The following is a 22,877-nucleotide window of genomic DNA, read 5'->3' as shown; positions in this document are numbered from 1 at the left end:
TATGGGAGAACTTAAAGGACGTGGTGTACCATAGAAAACCAGCTACACTGGTGGTACTTTGGGAAGAAATTGAAACGGCATGCGCAGCAACACAAGTGGACACTTTGGTCAAGCGTTGCTGTAGTTTGCCATAATCAGAAGTGTTTGGGCACTGATCGTAACCACTCTGAGCACCTCTTGTAATTGCAGAAGTCAAACTTGACTTGTATTCATCTTTTGTTACCGGTATATATTGAGTATTACAATGTTAATAGTTTTTTCCCTTCTTAAAATGTGTATATATATATATATATATATATATATATATATATATATATATATATATATATATGCACCCTCTGTATATATTTTAGATTATCCCCATAATCAAAGAGTACAAGAAGTTTATCCTCATTGCAAAGGAATAATATTCAATAGTGAAAGTGTAAGTTATTGATGTGTAACAAACCACACCAAACTCTAGTGTCTTCAAGGGTAGCTATTACTTCAATTTTACTGATGAAGAAATTAAGATGCGGATTTTATATGACTTTCCCAAGTCATACAAAGCAAATAAGAAGCACAATCATAACCCGAATATAGGCCTTCTAATTTGCTATTCACATGTCTTCACTTTATTCACCTTGATTAAATCAAATACAAATTACTGTAGATATTGTTTACGAAATGTTAGTGGTAACTGTCTACTGTCTATTCATGACATTGTGTTAGTGGAATTGTTCATTGACTAACTGTAGATGCCATTATACCATATTCACAACTCCTCCAAAAGCAGATGCTAAAATCTAACACAACACCTTAAATAAGGCACAGATCAAGAAATTAGTTTAATGTGTATATACTGAATTTCAAATATGTAACTTGGTGGAATGTAAATCAACTTATTACGTGCAAATCTTTTTTTTATTTAGCAATTTCTATAAGATAAAATTGTTTATGAGACAGCACAGTTTCTGAATTAATGTTGCCTCAAGGCTATCTTTTAATTTATAAACTCTCTCTACCTTGGCTGTTTTTTAAAGCATGGGAATAGAACACAACTACCTAAAGGCCTAAACTCTTTTCTAACTGGAACCAAGTAATGATCCCTTAAATGATAAGTATGACATTTTCAAGCCTCAACATGAACTACATTGTGATTTTTAATCTTTTAAAAACTTAAGCATATTTTCCCTTATCATATTTGGCTATTTTAAAAGATACAGTATTCAATTGCAGAGCTGGTGTGTGTGTGTGTGTGTGTGTGTCTTAGAACTAATCAGACTGTTGAGTACCTCAATGTGCGCTATATTCTCTCTTTTGAAATAAAGTACAAGGAATAATTAATAATGTCAAATTTACTTATTTGTAAATTACACTCACTAATTAGTTGCAAGTAAAATACAGATTTCTTGAACAAGTGGCTATCAATTGATTTGTGCAGTTCAATGAATTGTTTTCAAAATTATAATTTGAGTTATTTTGTTTTTAAACTCAGACTCCCTTGTGTTGATGGCTATAACCTCAGCTTCTTTTAAAATCAGGATTTTGGATGTGATTTAAGAATATTCATAAACTTAAGAAACTTGCTTTGTCCCTGGTTTCTCAAAATGCCTTTACTTTTATCAGGTAGGGGAGTGGGAGTGCTCTTTTCAAAGTTGATTGTAATTTAAAAATTGCTACTAAACACCACCATTAATAAAGCAACAACAACAACAAAATAATCAAGTTGCTTCTCAGTAGAGTAGCACAAAAGAAAGTACGGTAGGAGCCAGACTGCCAAGATTCCACAATGCTATATTGAATCTAACTCTGCCATTCATTAGATGTGTAATTACAAATGGAAGATGTGCAGGTAAACACTTCAGTAAATTAAGAATGAAAAAAATGTATAAAAGTGGGTATTGAGTTCTTTGTAAATTGAGTTCTTTTGCTTTGCTGTTTATAACAATGATTCTACATTTTTTCTTCAGACTTTCCAGTGGTACCTTTATTAGATTGTAATTGATTCACCGCAACCCATTAATTTCTAGTCAAAGTAGAATAACGTTCAAAGCAGCGATACAGTTGATATAGTCATGGCTGTGTCAGCACATTTAACGTAGTTTACTTTAATAGGGTTTCCTATTTGGCTCTAATAGAGCTTCTGGATGGAGAATTGGAGGGTCAGCGTTTAGCCAGAATGATTATATTTCCTTATAGTCAGTTTTATAAATGTGTGTTTATTGGAGATTTGAATATGGATGTAGAAGGCAAAGAATTATCTCTTTCACATGATATCTCTCTGAGAGGCAATGCAATATAATGGGAAAAGCACTGTACAAGAAACATGAATACTTGATTCTAGATCTACTTCCCTATTTATCCAACATATGACATTGGAAAAGTCAATGTCTCAGTTTCCCTACTGCAAAGTGGGAAAAATTTGCCTCAGAGGGGTATAATCATCACATGAAATGGTGTGTGAGAAAAGCGTAAAATAAGTTTTGCTATCTACTTTTTGATAATACAGAGTTCTGATAATATATAAAAATGATGAAGCATAGCTAGGAAGCCACCATCCAACTCATAACTAGATCACTAACCATATTGTTGCAACTTCCTATGTCTTCCTTCCATATTCAATCCCACTGCCTCCTTTTTATTCTCAAGTGCTTTGAAGATGCTCTCCTTGCCTTTTAGTTTTTGAAATTTTACTACAATGTTTCAGAGTCTGCGGATTTCTTTTAATGCATCATGCTTTGCATCTATTTTTTTCCCTTCAAGTGTACATGTTAGCCTTTCTTATTCTGTTTCATTTATTACCTCTTTGTCATTGTTTTTTTCATCTACTTCTGTTTCTATGCTTCATTATGAATAATTTCTTCAGCTCTATTTCCAGATTAGTAATTCAGTTGTGTGCTGTGGAATCTGCTGTTCAACCAGTCTCTTTAGTTTTTGAGTTTGGCAATTATACGTATTTTAATTAAACTTCTAAAATTGGTTTGTCCTTTTATTTATTTTGGAGTTTTGCTAGTGCTCTGTTTGTTTATGGATACAAGTCTTTTTATGGATACAAGTTTTGCAAATATTTTTCCCCAGTCAGTAACTTGTCTTTCCATTCTCTTAACAGTATCTTTGGTAGAGCAGATAATTTTAATTTCTTTTTCTTTAAAGTTTATTGGGGGACAATTGTTAGTAAAGTTACATAGATTTCAGGTGTACAATTCTGTAATACATCATTTATATCTCACATTGTGTATTCACCACCCAGAGTCATTTCTCTTTCTATCACCATATATTAGACCCCGTTTACCCTCTTCTAGATCCCCACTCCCTTTTTCCCCTCTAGTAACCCCTAAACTACTGTCTATGTCTATGAGTTTTTGTTCTTTCAGTTGTTTGTCTTGTTCTTTCGTTGTTTTCAGTTTATATAACACATATCAGTGAAATCATATGGTTCTCTACTTTTTCCGTCTGACTTATTTCGCTTAGCAAGATGATTTTAATTTTAATGTAGTCTAGCTTATCAATTTTTTATTCCATAGATCATGCTTTCAGTATTGCATCTAAAAAGCAATCACCAAATACAAGGTCACCTAGATTTTTTCTGTTATATTTTAGAGTTATGCATTTTATATTCAAGTCTATGATCCATTTGAGTTATTTCTGTGCAAGGTATAAAATCATATTTAGATTTATTATTTTTTGGATATAGATGTCCAGTTGTTCTAGTACCATTTGTTGAAATGTTTACCCTTCATACATTGAATTACATTTGCTTTTTTTTTTTTTAATTTTTTATTGGGGAATATTGGGGGACAGTGTGTTTCTCCAGGGCCCATCAGCTCCAAGTCGTTGTTCTTCAATCTAGTTGTGGAGGGCACAGCTCAGCTCCAAGTCCAGTTGCTATTTTCAAACTTTAGTTGCAGTGGGCGCAGTCCACCATCCCATGCAGTAATTGAACTGGCAACCTTGTTGTTGAGAGCTTGCGCTCTAACCAACCGAGCCATCCGGCCACCCCTCCGGAAGCTCAATGACAGCTCATTGTCTTCAATCTAGTTGTGGAGGGTGCAGCTCACTGGCCCATGTGGGAATCGAACCAGCAACCCTGTTGTTCAGAGCTTGCGCTCTAATCAATGAGCCACCTGGCCGGCCGCCCCTACCTTTGTTTTTTTGTCAAAGATCAGTGGACTGTATTTGTATGCATCCCTTCTGGGGCTTTTTTTTTTTTTAAATCCTTTGTCTATGTGTGTATTCTTTTGCCAATACCATATGGACCTGATTATTGCAACTTTGTAGCAAGTCTTGAAGTTGGGTAGTTTTCAGTCTACTGACTTTGTTCTTCCTCAGTATTGAGTTGGCTATTCTGAATCTTTTGCCTTTTGATATAAACTTTAGAATTAGTTTGTTAATAACCACAAAATTTGTTGCTGGGATTTTCAAAGAAATGTCATTGAATCTGCAGACCAAGTTGGGAAAAGCTGACATCTTAACAATATTGAGTCTTCCTATCCATGAACACAAACAATGTCTTCATTTATTTAGATCTTTGAAATTTTTTAAATAGTTTGTAGTTTTCCTCATATAGAAATTATACATATTTTACTATACCTAAGTATTCTTTTGTTTTTGGTGCTAATATATATGGTATTTAGTTGTTAATTTAAAATTCCATTTTCCTTGCTGATATGTAAGAAAGCAATTGACTTTTATGTATTAACTTTGTATCCTGCACCCTTGCTATAATTGTTTATTAGTTCCAGGAGGTTTTTCATTTTCTGAGTATTTTGGGATTTTCTTATGTAAACAATCATGTCATCTGCACACAAAGGCAGTTTTATTTCTTCTTTCCCAATGTGTATGCATTTAGTTTCCTTTCTTGTCTTATTGCCTTAGCTAGGTGTTGTATTACGGTGTTGAATAAGAGTCATGATGGGAAACGTACTTGTCTTGTCCAAAACAAAATGGCAACAATAACACTTGTCTACTTAAGTTTTGAGGGTCATATAAAATGGCGAATGGGAAGGATCTACACAAATCGTAAACCATGGCACGTATTATCAGCGTTACTTATATGGGAGGTAGAAAGGGCAGGTAGGGGTCTCTATGTTCTTAAGAACATTCTTGCTTTTTCTTAGCCTAAATTTTGGAAGGAACAGGAAAAAAGATTCTGATAGGGAGGAGAAAACATTTCAATAAAGTTTTGGGGATGACGGACAGATATCATGTGGCTGTTAGGCAACCCACATATGGTATCAGGTGCATTCAAAATACAGCCAAATGGGCTTCTGAAGTTCAGGTGGGCCTTGGGCAGGGAGAGGAAATGGAAGAGGGTGAGGCCCAGAAGGGGCAATGTGTGTGTGTGTGTGTGTGTGTGTGTGTGTGTGTGTGTGTGTGTATGTGTGTGTGTGTGATTTCTCTCATTCCGTGTCCAGCTCCAATCCACAGAGGTCCCTTCTCTTGTTCCTCTCCCTTGCCTGGGTGAGACACTCCTTATATCAGCCTAAGTGAAGATCCAGAATCTCTAGGCTCATTTAACAAAACCTTTTTTTAAGATCAAAAAATGAAAGTGTTGTCTAGAAGAAGAGGTAATATAATATATGAGATTGCTAGGATTAACCCTTTGATATTACCAGTGTGATGGTTAATTTTATGTGTCAACTTGGCTAGGCCACGCTACCCAGGTATTTGGTCAAATGCCAGTTTGACTGGATGTTGCTGTGAAGGCATTTTTGAGGGATGATATTAACATTTAAATAATTAAAGCCAATTACCCTCCATAATGTGGGTGGGCCTCATCCAATCAGTTGAAGGCCTTAAGAGAAAAAGACTGAGGTCCCCCTGAAAAGGAAGGAATTCTGTCTCCAGACTGCCTATGTACTTGAATTACAACATCAGTTCTTTCCTGGTTCTCCAGCTTGCTAGTGTGCCTTGCAGAACTTAGACTTGCCAGCCTCCATAGTTGTGTGAGCCAAGTCCATAAAATCAGTCTCTCTCTCTCTCTCTCTCTCTCTCTCTCTCTCTCTCTCTCACTCTCTCTCTCTCTCTCTCTCTCTCTCACACACACACACATCTCTAATAGGGAGATAATAAAATAAATATTGCATTTTGCTGTTGCTTTAGTTGTTGTGTGCGTGTGTGCGTGTGTTGCGATAATGGGTAAAAGTACATTAGCCACCCCCATCCATGTAGGATACATTCCATGACCCCCCGTGGATGCCTGAAACCGCAAATAGTACCAAACCCTGCATATATTATGTTTTTTCCTATATATACATACCTATGGTAAAGATCGATCTATAACTTAGGCACAGTAAGTGATTCCACTAATAACTAATAATACACTAGAACAATTATAACAACATACTGTAATAAAAGTTATGTGAATATGGTCTCCATCTGATAACTGATTTGATAACAGAGATGTCTTCTGAGTGACTAACGTGTGTAGAGCACATGCAGCATGGAGACGCTGGACAAAGGGATGATTCACGTCTGGGCAGGATAACACAGGCCAGCGCTAGATTTCATCACGCTACTCAGAATGGCACACAATTTAGAACTTATGAATTGTTTATTTCCAGAATTTTCCATTTAACCTATTGACTGCAGGTAGCTGAAACCGCTGAAAGTTAAACTGCAAAAAGGAGATACTGTATGTGATAGTATATAGCTCATGTTAGATGATCTTGAAACATTAGTTTTATTTAACCACTTGCAATCCTCTGACCTTCCCTCCCAAAGAACTTTTATAGGGGAACGAAAAAGTTTTGTGTTATTTGTAAGCATCAGAATCTTCCTTTTGACGTAAGCGAAAGGATCCTTGGCGTATTTTCAAAGCTGAAAACAAATGAGCTCTCTTGCCATACAAAGCCAGCATAATGGAAGATTCTAAAGCTGACGACAGCAGCATCTGTGACAGGTGCTGGGTTAGAACCTGGAGAACAAATGAAAATAAAACCCATTTTCAAGAAGTTCTCTCTAGAGTGAGGGAGACAGTTACTTAAACAGACAAGGGTATTACACGAGGATAGGTGCTAAAATAGAGGAACGTGCAGAGTGCCATGAGAAAACAGACAAGAGCCCCTATTGTGGGGTTAGGTTCCGGGGAGGCTTCCCAAAGAAGGTGACAGCTGAGCTACGTCCTGAAGGATGAGGAGGGATTTTGAAAGTAGAGAATGATAAGCAAGGATATTCCACAGAGTAGTAACAGTGTAACAAAGGCGGAGAGTCATGAAAATGCCTGACACACAACAGAAGCTAAAACATGCTATTGTGCACCTTGCTGGAAATTCAGAGAAGATCTCGGCACTCAAGTGACTCTCAGTTTCATACAAAAGGTAGAACATTCATATGCCAGGAAAACACCACACAATTGTACAGACTCAGTGCCAAACCAGGGGTAAAAACAAAGAGTTTAGGGATCATAGATCACTGTGAACCAGCTTCTGGTTGTTGAATGGAGGAAAGGGGGGTAAGGTTGAACTTTATGTGGAAACTAAGCCCTACACGAGAGGAGAGGACGTGGAAAACATCCAAGGCAAGAGAAATAACACAATCAAGAAACTTCCCAGGAAGGAAACAGTGGACCACGTGGCCCAGTGTTTCTCAAATTGAGACTCTGCTACCCAGCAAACGGATACTCAGAAATTTATGGGGACATATAGTTGTCCAGTGCCTGGGAGGAGCTGCTGACATTTAGTGTCTTGAGATCAGTGATGCAAAACTTCTTCAGTAATGAGGTCCTTAGATGAGATTACATAAGTGAATCTAATAATTATTGGTAGCTTAACAAGCTTCAGATTTTTCATGTGTATTTGCCTTTGTTATTTCCAGTGCAAATATATTTGGGGGAAATTTCCAACGCCTAACTCCCTTCCCTTTTTTCATAAGAGTTTGGAAGTAGATATAATGTGTTTTTTTCTTTGTGCAACTGGACAGGCCCATACCTGATAGAATTTTGAAAAAGGGTGGCTGCTTTATTGTGAAGAAGTCTAGAATAAATGCAGGAGAATTTTTCCATGATCATAGCAAGTGTTTTTTGTGTGTTTTTTTCCTGTCAGTCTTCTCTCCCTGTCAACCCCACCCCATACAAAAGCAAACTCTGGCCCTCTTTATTCAGATATGTTTGGGACATTTGGATCATAGGCCTTGCAATATGATAGATGGGGACAAGAAGCTGGATTCCTTCCGCAAATCTAATTGAAAACTGGCTGTTGGGGCTTCAGCCATGATGAATGAATATAAAGAGCTGTAGCCTATTACCAAGTTATAATTCAGAAAGTTGATGCTCCCACTTCTCTCCGCCTAGAATGTTAAGCAAACCTTTTCTTCTCCTTCCAAAGTTCAACCTAGCCAGTAGGCTTTTTATGAGAGGACTGGCTGTTTCATAATTATTACAGAAATTAACAAAATGCCGATTAATATAAATATATTTGGAGATGTCCTAGAATACAAAACAACAAAGGGCGTCCAAAATGATCACTAAACAATGAGATGAATATAATTTCTTTCTTTGTTTTTTTTTTTGTTTAATTAAAGTTTATTAGGGTGAAAATGGTTAGTAAAGTTACATAGGTTTTGAATATAATTTCTTATGACTAGTAAATGCCTATATCAAGGCCATGTGCTTTCAAAAATGTATCAAGTTTCCTTTCTGTTGTATGAAATTAAGAATAATGTGCCCTCTTAGTATGACATGGAAAGTAATATATTTTATTATGGAGTCCTTTCTATATAGCTAGAATAAAATGATTTCTTCTGTGTGAAATGGATTTCTACCTCCATCCCCCTCAAATTCAGTTACAAAAAGTTTAACCATGGCTCTATGCCAAGTTGTATTTTGTTTTGTTTGGTGTTTCTATAAGTTTAAACCAGCAGCTCTGCATGTTTGTGCAATTCCAAAGTCAGGATTTATATATGTAATTTTTCAACTGAGGGAAAAAAAAGTTAAAAATATCTTTAATGAATCACATGGAAAGCCTCTGAAAGAAATACAGCACCAAAGAAGATGCTCTCATTTTTCCTTCGTTAATCTACATATTTACAATATTTTCAATGGAGTGGATATAGACGTTTCTTGGAATGAGGTTTACCTTCCTACAAACTGGTTGAGTTAATCAGGAAAGCAAACAGGTTTTTGAAGTCTTATACGGTGGTAAGATGCAGATGGTACTGATTTTCTTTAGAAAAGAAAAAAGAAGGTCTTTCACTACTCCCCCTGCTGGGACACATACACCCCTATCTGACTCAAATCCCTCCAAGTTCAAAGCAGGGCCCAGATTACAGCTGACCTTGTCCACAATGAACCCCTTCAGCAGTACCTATATGTTACTTGGTCACATCATGCTGCACCCACCCCCCACCCCCAATTTCCCTCTTACTGGAGTGGGTAAACTAACAGATTTGATAAACATTCTTGTATTTTTGTAGGAAGTGCTGTTCGGTGACATTTCTTCTCCCGACCCACCCCCATATTTTCCTATCCTGGGATGGAAAAAGTTAGCTGTTAGGCCTCTCATCCATTTTTCTTTCTGTGCCTTCCTATCCCGCCCCCTTCCCTGCCACTCACGCACTCCCTGGCTGTCCAGTAGCAAACTTTCCCTCTTAGGAGCCTCAGCACAGTGCATGCGCCAGCTTCCCCGCCCTTCCCTCCTACATGGGGCTTGCACCCTAGGATAACACATCACCCGGAATCTACCCTAGATTTTGCACACACTTAATAGTTTATTGCTTGAAAAAAGCCTTAAGGATAGTTTGACTTTGTCCTATGTAGACATGTAACTCAATAGGATGTCCTCAACAAAGCTATTCCTATCCTGTGTCTTACTGTCATAATTCAAGGCTCCCAGCATCAAAAAGTTGAGACACAGCAGTAGTGTTGAGAATTTCTCACCTTCGTCCTTTTTTTTTTTTTTTTTTTAAGATTTTATTGGGGAAGGGGAACAGGACTTTATTGAAGAACAGCGTGTTTTTCCAAAGACCCATCAGCTCCAAGTCAAGTTGTCCTTTCAGTCTTAGTTGTGGAGGGCGCAGATCAGCTCCAAGTCCAGTCACTGTTTTCAATCTAGTTGCGGGGAGGGGGTGGGGGAGTGCAGCCCACCATCACATGCGGGAGTCGAACTGGCAACCTTGTAGTTGAGAGCACGCGCGCTCACCAACTGAGCCATCCAGCTGCCCCTCCGGAAGCTCAGCTTCAGCTCGTTGTCTTCACTCTAGTTGTGGAGGTCACAGCTCACTGGCCCATGTGGGAATTGAACCAGCAACCCTGTTGTTCAGAGCTCGCGCTCTAACCAACTGAGCCATCCTGCCACCCCTCACCTTCGTCCTTTTAAAAATAAATTTTTGTTGGTCACAGAAGGGAGATGTTTTTCTCCTTATTGGATAGGTACCCTGGAAGTCTAGCAGAGGGCCATGCATAGGGCTCACTCAACATTAGCTTTGCCCAGATACTGGGCCCACAAAATAATTTTAGCTTTAACCTTCCAAATGAAAGATGAAGTGAAAATGAATTAGTAAGAGAAGCTAGTATTGTCTTATCTCATTTAATTTTTAGTAAATTTTGTCCTCTTGATTCATTATAAAGAAAAAGAAGAGAAAAATTTGCCTTCTGCCTGTCTTAGAACAATCAAATATCTGATTATCTTCTGCTTTCTCCATACCGATCAGTGGACAGGGTACAGGCACGTTTTCCTTGCCTACTTTTATACACCTGAATACACAGGACGATGCCCAGGGAAGAAGAGGTGCACAGCCATCAATGGCCTACTACTACTGCTACTACCACTATTACCAGCAATGGTAACAGTTAACATTTATTGGGTGCTTTCTACATGCTGGGCATTATGCTCAATTGTTTATATACGAGGTCGGGCTATTACTTTCGCAAACTCATCCTAGAAACAGTCATCCATACCTCATTGCTGAATATCACTATGGTCACCTTCGAAGTACTTCCCTCTTGGTGGATGACAGCAGTGAAGAGCAGAAGAAGGTGTTAAACTCAGTAATATGAGCCTCTGTATTCAATGAGTGTACGGAAGTTATGTTGTTTCTCAACTTAGGGCTCCTCGTTTTTTTGTTTTCTTTTTTAACTATAAAACTAATATATCTGCATTATAGGAAATTTGGAAACTACAAATGCACATCAGAAATAAAATAAAACTACCCATAATCCTATGGCTGCTGATGTTTTTTCTTTATTTCTATGTATACACATAAAAAATATTATTAAGATAAAACAATACTTACATTGTTATATCCTCATTTTTTCCTTAGCATTATATCCTAAACATTTCCCCACATCTTTATATAACTTTTAAAACATCATTTTAAATGTTAGATTAAGAAATCATTCTAAGGATATAGTGTAATTTATTGAACCATTTCACTATTGATGTATATTTTCCTATTGCAAACAATATTGAAATAGATACTTCTGCATAAATTTTTGTCCATATCTCTGAAAATTTCATTCGAATAAATTCCTAGAATTCAAACTTGTGGGTCAAAGATATGACCAGTTTTAAATCTCATGACACATATGTAAAGAGCACCTAAATTTTAGTATCCTTAGCCAAACAGATTTATTATTTAAAGGTTACGATGGTATTTCTTTTTGTATCACAAACTACTGAAAGACATATTAGACGACTTTGGTTTCTAGTGATACTGATATGTGTTCTTGAGCTCTTCTACTGAGGATGTAATTGAAAATTTTAGGTGAAAATAAAGCTAATTGACAAATGTTTAAGTGAGTTGAAGTTATGCAGTTTGTACTGCTGGCAGCAAGTGAATTTTCTTCCATTGTAAAAGAAGAAAAGCTACCGAGGCAACTGTGACAGCTCCTGAAATCAGAATAAAGAGTTGTCTCAAATGTAGATGCAGGAGGATCCATAAAAGCTGAGTTACTCAACCTTTCTTTTATTATTGGACCCCTATGGAGAAAAGAAAAATTAAATTTAAATTCAATATCAAATAATCAATTTAATTCATTCATTAAATCCAATGAATGAATTAAATTAATTTGAATTTAATTTCTCCCTAATGAGAAAAATTAAGTACCAATGAGTAAAATTTTATCAGGTAGAGCTTTGGAGGGCTCCAAACCATTGTAATAGCTAAGATTTGTCCCCTGCATCCAAACCAGTTTTCACCCCTTTGGGGCAATATTGCCTGTCTTGAGAATGCATATTTAAGATGAAATGAGAGGTGCTCAGCCACTCATGAAAGGAGAGGTGCCTTAGTTTGAGTCACTCTTCTCATTAGCAGGAGGGGACCATAGTTTCGCTTACTTCAACGTGGTCAGAAGAGTTCTGAGATGGCCCCAAAGAGTCTCCCTCCTTTTGTAAACACACCTTCTCCCACTTATTTAATCAGACAGGTGCTGCTGTAAAGGGATTTTGCAGAGGTAATTTAAGTCCTAAGTAACTTGACATAAAATAGAGTGACTACTCAGGTGGACCTGATTTAATCACAAGAGTCTTTAAAGATGGTTCTGGGCTCTTCCTGGCAAGAGAGATTTGACGTGCGAAAGGGCCTAAGGAGGGGTCCGTGGAACAAGGACCTGAGAATGTTCTAGGTGCTGAGGGCAGTCTCCAATGTACAATCAGCAAAACAAAACAAGAAAACCCAACTAGATACCTCAGTCTCACAACCACGCTTGCAATGGATTCTGCCAATAACCTAAAGAAGCTTGAAAGCAGACCTTTCCCTAGTCTAAGCCTCCAGAGGAGGCCGTACCTGATTAACACTCTTTCAGACTTACGATTCCCTGTGCAGAGAACCCAGCTAACAAGTTCTGGATTTATGACCCATGGAAACTGTGAGTTGATAAATTGATATTCTTTCACATCTCGGAGTTTGTGGTAATTCGTTAAACAACAATATAAAGCTACAGTTGACCCTTGAACCACACAGGTTTCAGCTATGTGGGTCCACTTATACATAGAGATTTTTCATTCAATATGGTAAATGTATTTTCCCTATGATTTATTTTCTTAATAACATTTTCTTTCCCCTAGCTTACTTTATTGTAAGAATATGATACATAAGCCATATAACATACAAAATATGTGTTAATTGACTATTTATGTTATCTGTCAGACTTCTGGTCAACAGTAGACTATCAATAGTTAAATTTGGGGGGAGTCAAAAGTTGTACATGGATTTTTGACTGCACAGGGTTCAGTGGCCCCTAATTGTCATTGCTGTTCAAGCGTGAACTGTAATATATTCCACAATCATGACGCCTCATTAATCTGCACATTCTTATTCTCACCTCTTCTGTGGGAACTAAAATGAGATATTGGGGAGGGAGAGGAAGATGATGACAGTTTTCTTTTTATTTAATTTGCTTTCAGCTTTTTTCACTCCCGTCTATCCTTGCAACACTATCCTACTTATGAGCCAGCTATGAAAGCATCCCCAGGTTTAGTTATGACACCCCTCACACAGATTCCAAGATATAAGTGAGCTTTGTGGCTTGCTTCTCTCAACACCAGTCCATACACACATTCTGAGATACTTGCAGGTGTAAGATTTATCCTGCAGTAGTTGTCCCTCGTCTTACATTTGGATCCAGTATCTGCCCATCAGAATTTGGAGGGGTTAGTGAGCTTTTGCTAGGGTTTTCTTCCATTTATTCCCTCAAGCAGGTCTTTGCTTTGAATGTAACCCTTAACTTAATCTACTTGCATCTGGAAAAAAATTTGCAGACATGATGCATAGTTCTCTTAGTCTGGCATTATTTTGCTCATTGGAGTGGAACTTTTGGAGGGAGGCAATATAAATGAGTTGATATCAGATGTTCTGTTAATCCAAACAACTCCTGATTCAGGTTAAAAGACACAGCTTCATCATTGCACGTTATGTAAGTAGATTATATAACAATTTGGGGAAGCTAGAAGGGTGGGCTCTTGCTCCTTAAGAGACAAAGAGAAATCAGATCAATAAAGTCAAGAGTTTTTAGTAATGGTAATCTACTGAAGGCAGATTTTGTCTTGAAATTTTTGACGGAGGATCTTTATCCTCTACCCCTGGCTTCAGGAGTGACCATCTCACTTCAAAGGATTGATAGGCTCTGCAGGTGCCTTGCAAGTGTGGAGAAAAGTGGCATTTCAGCTTGAAGAAAAAACAAATCTTTGTATGGACAGGGAAAACAAATGAGTGGATGTTTGTCAACAAAGTTAGTGTGGATATATGTATGTATATATGTGTGTGTTTTATTTTGGACCTTATTGTTCTGTTTTGTGAAAAATAAAAACTTTGGCAGTTTATTGAATACGGAGTTTGTTTAGGGAGAATAACTTCTTTCTTAGAGCTCGCTGCCCAATAATGCAAGGATAGTTTGAACATTGCCTCCTTTCAAGAAATGTCTCATGAGGTAATATTTTTCTATGTGTTCAGGGACAATTTGAGAATGAATAAATCCAAATTGGGGTTTGTCAGCATTCATCGACAAGCTACAGACCAACATCTTCTAAGCCTCTTTGCCTCCATAGACAGGTGAATTTAGGAAATAAAATATTTCTCATACAGGGTTCCCTGGCCCTGTGTATGGTGATGTTTTGAGGATAGACATTTGTTTTTAAATTGTTTATCTGTATATGTAGATACTGATTGTGGGCATGAACTCCTTGTTTGGGATTAATTTGCTGTGGGTTTAATGATATAAGATACCTACAGTGTTTCCCTGAAAATAAGACCTAGCCGGACCATCAGCTCTAATGCGTCTTTTGGAGCAAAAATAAGACCTGGTATTATATTATATTACATTGTATTATATTATATTATATTATATTATATTATATTACACCTGGTATTATGTTATACCTGGTATTATATTATATTATACCTGGTCTTATATTAATTTTTGCTCCAAAACATGCATTAGAGCTAATGGTCCAGCTAGGTCTTAATTTGGGGGGAACATGGTATATATTTATTTAGAATCATTCTCCATTTGAACAAGGATGTTCTTGGGGAAGGGGGGCTGGTGACATTACTTGGTGGTGTTTGTGGTAGACTATGGCCACATGATTGGGACTCACAGTTTCAGGTTTCAAGTGGTTTTCCAAGGATTTAGCTAACATGAGGACAATCTGAGTTTTATTGTGGTCATTTTACCAAGTTACACACAAAAAAATCTGAGGCCAAGTAAATCGTCACTTAGGGTTTCAAGTCATGTCATGTATATAGATACAGTTTTGGGAAAAGTTGCCCCCTGCTCCTTGCTTGTAATTCTTTATAATGACATTGTTGGGATAAGCACCACTTGAAATGGGGTTCCTTATCCAAGTCATCAGGGACTTTTGGTGGCAAATAATACCTTATCTGTGGATGTTTTGTCCAAGAATGTAAGAACAGTTAGTACAGAAACAAACCCTCTTATAAAACCATACCTGCACAGAAATTTAAGGAATAAACTACTTATTTCATATTCACTTCCCAAGTGTGGAGGTGAGTTGAATGGAGTACCATCTTAATTAAGGTTCTTTGTCTTAAAAGGAAGGGCATTTGAGGATAGCGAAGGCTGTACCTCTTTGTGTGGGTCTTTACGCTTGTATTAGGTTGGTGCAAAAGTAATTGCTGTTTTGCAATTATAATTCCCCTTTTAAACCACAGTTACTTTTGCACCAACCTAATAATAGTAGCATGGGGGGAACACTACATGAGGGGAGTTCTTCATCCACATGTTAAGGGAATTTTGGAGGGTGACAAATGCCTCATTACTTTGGAGTTTTTGCCCTTGGTAAAACAACATCGTTTGAAGAAATAATTATCTATTTGAATTTGTCTAAGCATGTGAGGCAGGTGTGTGGCCGAGATCTTACTTATTACTTTGTCTTTTGTCCAAGTGTTCAGAAACAATTGCAGGATAAATAATTCTTGATTTGTGGACATTTTGCATATAAACAACTTCTTTCAGGGGCTTCTTCATAAATGATTATGGCCGCAGTGTATTAGTATATTGTTGTTTTGGATTATTTATCTCAGCAAATTAAAGGCAATTTTATTGCAACAATTCTGTATGTGAGGTTTATGTTCCAAGCATGTGGCAATACAGTGTAAAAACACTTCTTTTTTTGGAATTTGTTAGTGTTAGTAGCTCAAATAGACCTGGGTTCAAGTCTCCTTTCTGCCATATAATAGTTGTGTGCCATTGGCAAAAATGACTCAGTGTTTCTGAACCTCAGGTCATTAAATGGGGAAAGTAATAATCCTAAACCTAGAGTCACTGAGAGGATTGAATGATATATACTCATAGACCACTTAGAACAATACCTGGCTGACTAAGTGCTCATTGAGGATTGCCATCCTCAAAACAATGCAAAACTCCTCTTTGTATACAGCTCTTTACAGTTTACCCTTTTCCCTATTCAGACACTTTAGGATTTTTACACAGAAGACTGCTTTTCAGTCCTACCCCATTATTTAAGACTTTCAAAAATGACTTTCAGTGAGACACTAACCATCTCTGCCTTTCTTGTGTTTCATCGTTTAAGTAGATACAATAACGTGCAGCCTATTTCATAGTTTGTGAAGATCAGATTTGATTCTGTGTGTCATTTGAAAGTTTAATACCAAAAAAAAAGAAAGTTTAATACAATAATATTAAGGTAGGCATTCTACCTTCATTATCTCAGTTAATCCACCCAGCAGCCCAGCATGTAAAATATTAATACTTTAATTTCATTAATGATGAAGATGCATTTCAGAAGGGTTCAGTAACTTTCCCAAGATCACGTAGCTAGTAAATGACAGTGTCAAGACTTTACCACAGGTATTCTGACTACAGAATCATGCTATTAACCACCGTACTAAACTATTTCCCCACCGGAAATTTAGAAGTAGTGTTGAGTTATAGAATTCTATTATTATAATCATTACTATTATTTAATGTAACAGTGACAACTAGAGGATTTAATTATTCTGTATGGAAGATTTTCATTCCACTATCTATATGACAGCTAGAAAAAGATAGACTAAAAGTGAAAAAAGAACTGGGAACCAGTAGAATATTCTGAGCACACGTTTGTGAGAGTTTGGACTACTGTAATAGCTACAGATCTGAAGATAGATATGCCTGAAGTATAATGTAGACAATGGGATTCATATTGGAATAGATGAGTTGGTCAAAGAGAATATAAGGGTGACTCTGGGTATCTGAATGACCAACAAGATAGTGGTATTATGGTTTTGATTGGATTGAATTAAATAGGAAGAGTAAGATTTTAGAGATAAGTTAAGTTCAATACCCGAAAGGTTTAGTTTTCCAATAATCTGACTTCTAAATGTTAACTCAGTTTCGAAAGTTGGCTGATGGTTAAATATTTTCAGGCAAAGAGATGAGATGCACGTACTGATATCAGTAAAATCTTCATTTTTTTACCTAATCATCTTATATTTGTGACAACATCTATGGTTGTAGAATCAAATTCCTCTCCCTGGCTTTCAAAGCTGCCATAATAGGGTCATATACTATTGGAGAAAAATATGTTTGAGTTTTAGTTCTGCCCATTCTACTAACCATGAGGTCTCGGCCAAATAATTTCTCTTCTCTGAATTGCCTTTTCTTTATTTACCAAGTAGGCATGATAACTGTAGTAATTAGATCAAATAAGATTACATATATGAATATGTTTTCATACATGATAAAGATCCTTAGAAATTATATGGAGTTTTATTACAATCGCGTGTCTTCTATTACATCCCAAGAGATATCCCCATTTAGGTTCATATCAATCCTACATCTCTACCTTTTTTCATAGTTATTTTCATTCTTTCTGGATTATCCATTCTTTTCTTCTTCACTAATATAAATTCTATTTACCTCCTTTGTCCAACTACGTAATCTTCTTCAGACAACTCCTTAGTAAACACACACACACACACACACACACACACACACACACACAAACCTTCCTTTGTTACTGAACTGTGCCAATGACTTTGTTCTATTCTTCCGCACTTAACCCTATGTCAAGGAGTTTTGCAGTTAATCTTTTCTGTCATACATAGGCCTTACAAAATACCATGGAATTGGATTATATCTCACCTAAAAAAAAATTAAAACTTATTTATTTGTGTTTTTCCAGGACCCATTAGCTCCAAGTCAAGTAGTTGTTTTAATGTACCTGTGGAGGGTGCAGGTCACAGTGGCCCATGTGGGCATAGAACCAGCAACCTTGTTAAGAGCACCGTGCTCTAACCAACTGAGCTAACAGGCTGCCCCATCACCTAAATTTTTTATATTTCAAAACATTGCATTTTATCTCATCTACAGTGAAAGGAGAATGTGATTCTACAAATGGAATCCTTTTCTCTATGTGAGAGCTGATATTTAATACTTGTTGCTTTCTTTCACAGAGTTGTGTTTGTTTAAGCTAAGTAAGTCCCTCTTTGCTTTTTCTCATCAACCTTATTTACATAGTGGGTGATTAATGGAGTTATAATAATATTTAGCAGGAAATTTTCTACGTACCATATATGTTGATGCGTTTTCTATCTTGAGTGGCTATTGGAATTGTTTTGGCCATTAACATTAAGGATAATTGCTGTCTCACTTACTCACTAGGTATTACTTAGTAGACCCACAAATAGAATATGATTGGAATATATCAGATAAAATTAGATTTTCTTTCAATAATGGAAATGGATCTGTAGCCTTTCTATAGTGTCTAATTAATTCAATGTAAATATATGATGAATTGATTCATTTTACTGCTAATTGCTACACATTTATAAGAAATAAGATGACTTAAAAACAATATCCTGTTCCTGTAGGCATGAAGATATGTTAAGACTTTAAAACTATCATCCAGAGCCTGGAAACATCACAGTGAGACACAGATCAAAGCAACTAGGTTGCTTACAACAAAGGTTAATGTGGCTAATCTTTAGGCCCTCTCCCCATTTTTTAGATGAGAATAGAATTCTTGCAACACACCCAAGATGATCTTAAAATTACACCTTGAGATGTTCATATTTCAGCTCTTTCCCTGTACTTTCAAGTGGTTCAGTGTCACTCCTACTATTCTTAGAATTTAACTACATTCACCTGAACTATGACATTTTCAAAGATCCATCTTCCTTCCTCCACTAAACACATTAAAGTAAAAGTCATATTTCGGTAATTTTTGGTGATTTATGGGATTTGATGCCTTGCTTCCTTCTTAATATGCACATTGTTGAAAAATCATTCTCCAGATAATTGGCTTTTATGCCAAGAACTAAACTTAACCTATACGAGGTGTTATAATCATCGCTCAAGGTAAGGATGGTGTATATGGCATCATAAAAACACACATGGGCATTTCACTGAAATCAACCAGAGACTTTTAAAAATCACCTGTCATTTGAGGGAATTCTTCAACTGTGGAAAGAATGTGCTAGTTTTACTCCTTTGTCTTAACTGAAGTCCAGGAAACAGAGAAAACAAATTGCCTATCCCCTCCTTCACCAAATATATGGTAGCTACACTTTAAAAATTCCTTTTTTCTGTTTGACATTTCAGTTCAGAGGTCTAACCTTACCAACTAATGTGTCTAGAGAAGCAGATTTAATAGTTATTCACTGAGGTTTCCAGATTGATTTATTCTTCAATGAAGTTTAGAGTTAATGAGGTAAATGTTAGGGAAAGTGCCTCTGTCAATTTTAGTGTTTGGTCTGATTTTTATCTTGTACTGCTATTGTGGAGATTTTGTGTAGGCTGCTATGTAGGGAATTTGTTGTTTACTCTGGAAAAGCTATTTCAAAAGGTTGATGTGAGAATAAAATATTTAGACAATATATAATATAAAGCATAAAAATGTTATATGATACCAAGATTTATGCAAATGATATTATTAATAAATATTACCTAGATCGAATATAATGAAAGAGCTTCAGTCAATGATTTTCTTTAATAGGATTAATAATTTCATCCTTCAAATATGTTTCCTGAAATATTTGAAGACAATAGATTGTGTAACTGGATATGAAAGTATGATTATACTGAGAAAATTTCTTAAAAGCAGAGATCTATGATTTCTGATTTTAGATGAAGGACATTTTTACCTCTTCTCTCCTTCCCCCAAATCCATTGAAATAACATCAAAAAATCAAAAGAATGGAAAAAAGTAATGAAAATATTGTAGATATTTGGACAGAGATTAGGAATTAATGGACAAAGATTGTGTTGAATTTTGGGAGGATGGAAAGCTCAGGGGGCCATATTAACAGACGATCGTGAGCAGATTGAACAAAAGCTCAGAGCACCTGCAAAAGAAGGTTGTACTATAGGAGAGGTTTCTCCTTCCCAGTGCAATTCACCAGAATCAGCAGCTGGGGAGAGTGGAAGTGAGGAAAGGAATATTAGGCAAGGATTTTGATTAAAGAACTGCTTGCAGAAAGACATGTAGTTTGGTCCACTCATTTATAACAGGCACCACTAACAGTTGAGGTAATTATCAACTATCTGACTTAATCAACCAGTCTTAAAAAACAAATATATATATATATATATATATATATATATATATATATATGTATATGTATATGTATATGTATATGTATATGTATATGTATATGTATATGTATATATGTATATATATGTATATATATATATGAGCAAAGATTTTTATTAAAGTGAAAGTACAGCTCTCTTGTGAGAGGGAGTACCCGAAACTGGGATGCCCCTTAAAAATATTAAGAATATAAACAGAAAAATCAAGAATCAAAAACTTTAGGAAAACAAAAGAAGAGAGGGACCAAGATAAACAAACAGCATCTTATTCCAGAAGAAGCGTGTATTTTTAGGGAGGAAAACAGAACTTAAAAAAAATCTAGTTTATTATTTCATAGAGATGTCATAAGACATGGGTCTACAAAATAAAAAACAGTCTTTAAAAGAACAATCAGAGACAAGGACAAGTTTGGGGAAAAAATAACTATCAAAATAATAAATTCAATATAAGCGTTGGAAAAGGCATGCTTGAAAAAACATTTTCAGAAGACAGAGGGAAAAAATGAAGTAGAATGTATGATAGGAAAGTTAGAAGATATTAAGGACCGAGCTACAAGGACAAACAACCATCTAATTAGGAGTTCCAGAAAGAACAGAGAAGATGGAGGAAGAGCAGCAAGTAGCAAAGAAATAAGGGGAAATTTCCTAGTGTTGTACAAAGGTAAATCTCTATAGATTGAAAGGGCCCATTGAGTGCTGAGCAAGATGAATGAAATAAAATAAACACCTAGACAAATCTTCACAAGATGTTATGCCAAGCCTTAAGAGAAAATCTAAAGCTATCTAGAAAAGAGACAAAACAAACACAGTAAATTATCTAATCAACAAAGGAATGATAAAAAGATTGTCATGAGACTTCTAGGTAGTGACCTAAGATTCTAGAATACAATGGACAGTACCTTAAAGTTCTGAGGGATAATGATTTTGGATTTGCAGACAAATTAACAAAAGAGTGACAGCATAAGTTTTTTAAATGAAAAGACTTAGTCATGAATTCATTTCTTAAAAAAAGATCAGAAAGTATTTGTGGTTATGCATCAATAAAAATGGAAAGAGTAGAAATAGGACCTAAGAAATATGAAAATGAGGAGTATAATAGAAATAATTCCCAGGCTGAAAATTGTATAGTAGTTCTACTATAGTAGTTGGAAATTGTGTTTGGCTGTTAGTAGCACTCCTGACTATAATGATTAAAATACACAAATATTTATTTTTCTCATGTTATAAACAACATTGAGATAGTTGGTTGCTGGCATTGTATCTACAGTACAACTCACAGTTCGCAAATGGCTGTTGTAGTTCTGTCCATCACATTGGCATTCTAGGCTGAAACAGGGAAGTAGGAAAACAAAAAGCACCTCCCACTTAAGTCAATTCTTGGAAGCTCTACCGACAACTTCTACTTACAAGGCAATTGGCCAAACCTAGTTGTAATGGAGATTACGTCCATTTAGCACGGGGGAAATGGATTCTGCAATGGGCAATTAGCAATCTCTGACGTGATTTGAAAGCATTTTATTGCATTCAACAAATAGTATGCCGTGATACTCAATGTTTTTCATGGTGAAGAGGCATATATTCATTTTATAAATAAGACATAGAAAGGCCTTTACAATTTCAGAAAGAATAAAATTATATACGAGAGTCATATCCCACAAGCAAAGCAAAACAAAATGAAATACCTTGAAAATGTGCCATGATTGTAGGCAATATATGGAGTCTGTGAAAAAAGAATCCCTTGGACTCTGAACCTGTAGCATTAGCTAGAACTTCTAGTATGACATTGTTGAAAAGGAGTAGTGAGACGGGACATCCTTGCCTTGTACCTGATTTTAGTGGGAAAGCTTCAAGTTTCTCACCATTAAGTACAATGTTAGCTGCAGGTTTTGTAGATATATTTTATCAAGTTGAGGAAGGTCCTCTATATTCCCAGTTTACTGAGAGGTTTTTTTGTTTTTGTTTTTTTTTAATCATGAATGGGTGTTGAAATTTGGCAAATGCTTTGTCATCCTCTATTGATATGATTGTGCAATTCTTTTTTAGCCCGTTGATATGATGGATTACATTAATTGATTTTTGAATGTTGAACCAACCTTGCATATCTTAGATAAATGCCAGTTGGTTGTGGTGCATAATAAAAAAGAATACATTGCTGGATTCAATTTGCTAATATTGTGTTGAGGAAATTTGCGTCTATGTTCATGGGGGGTATTGGTCTATAATTTTCTTGGTTTTCAATTGTTTTTAATTGTCTGATGCAACAGAAATTTATTGAATTCTGGAGGCTAGAATTGAATGAGATCAAAGTGTGGACAGGACTGGTTTCTTCTGAGGCCTCTCTCCTTGGCTTTTAGATGGCCGTCTTCTCCTTGTGCCCTCAAACGGTCCTTCTTCTGTAACTGCGTCCAAA

Source organism: Rhinolophus sinicus, chromosome 18, assembly GCF_057876585.1.
Source record: "Rhinolophus sinicus isolate RSI-liver-muscle chromosome 18, RSI-T2T, whole genome shotgun sequence".
Lineage (NCBI taxonomy): Eukaryota > Metazoa > Chordata > Mammalia > Chiroptera > Rhinolophidae > Rhinolophus > Rhinolophus sinicus.
The sequence above is the reverse complement of the archived record's forward strand: the minus strand, read 5'-3'. Positions refer to the sequence as shown.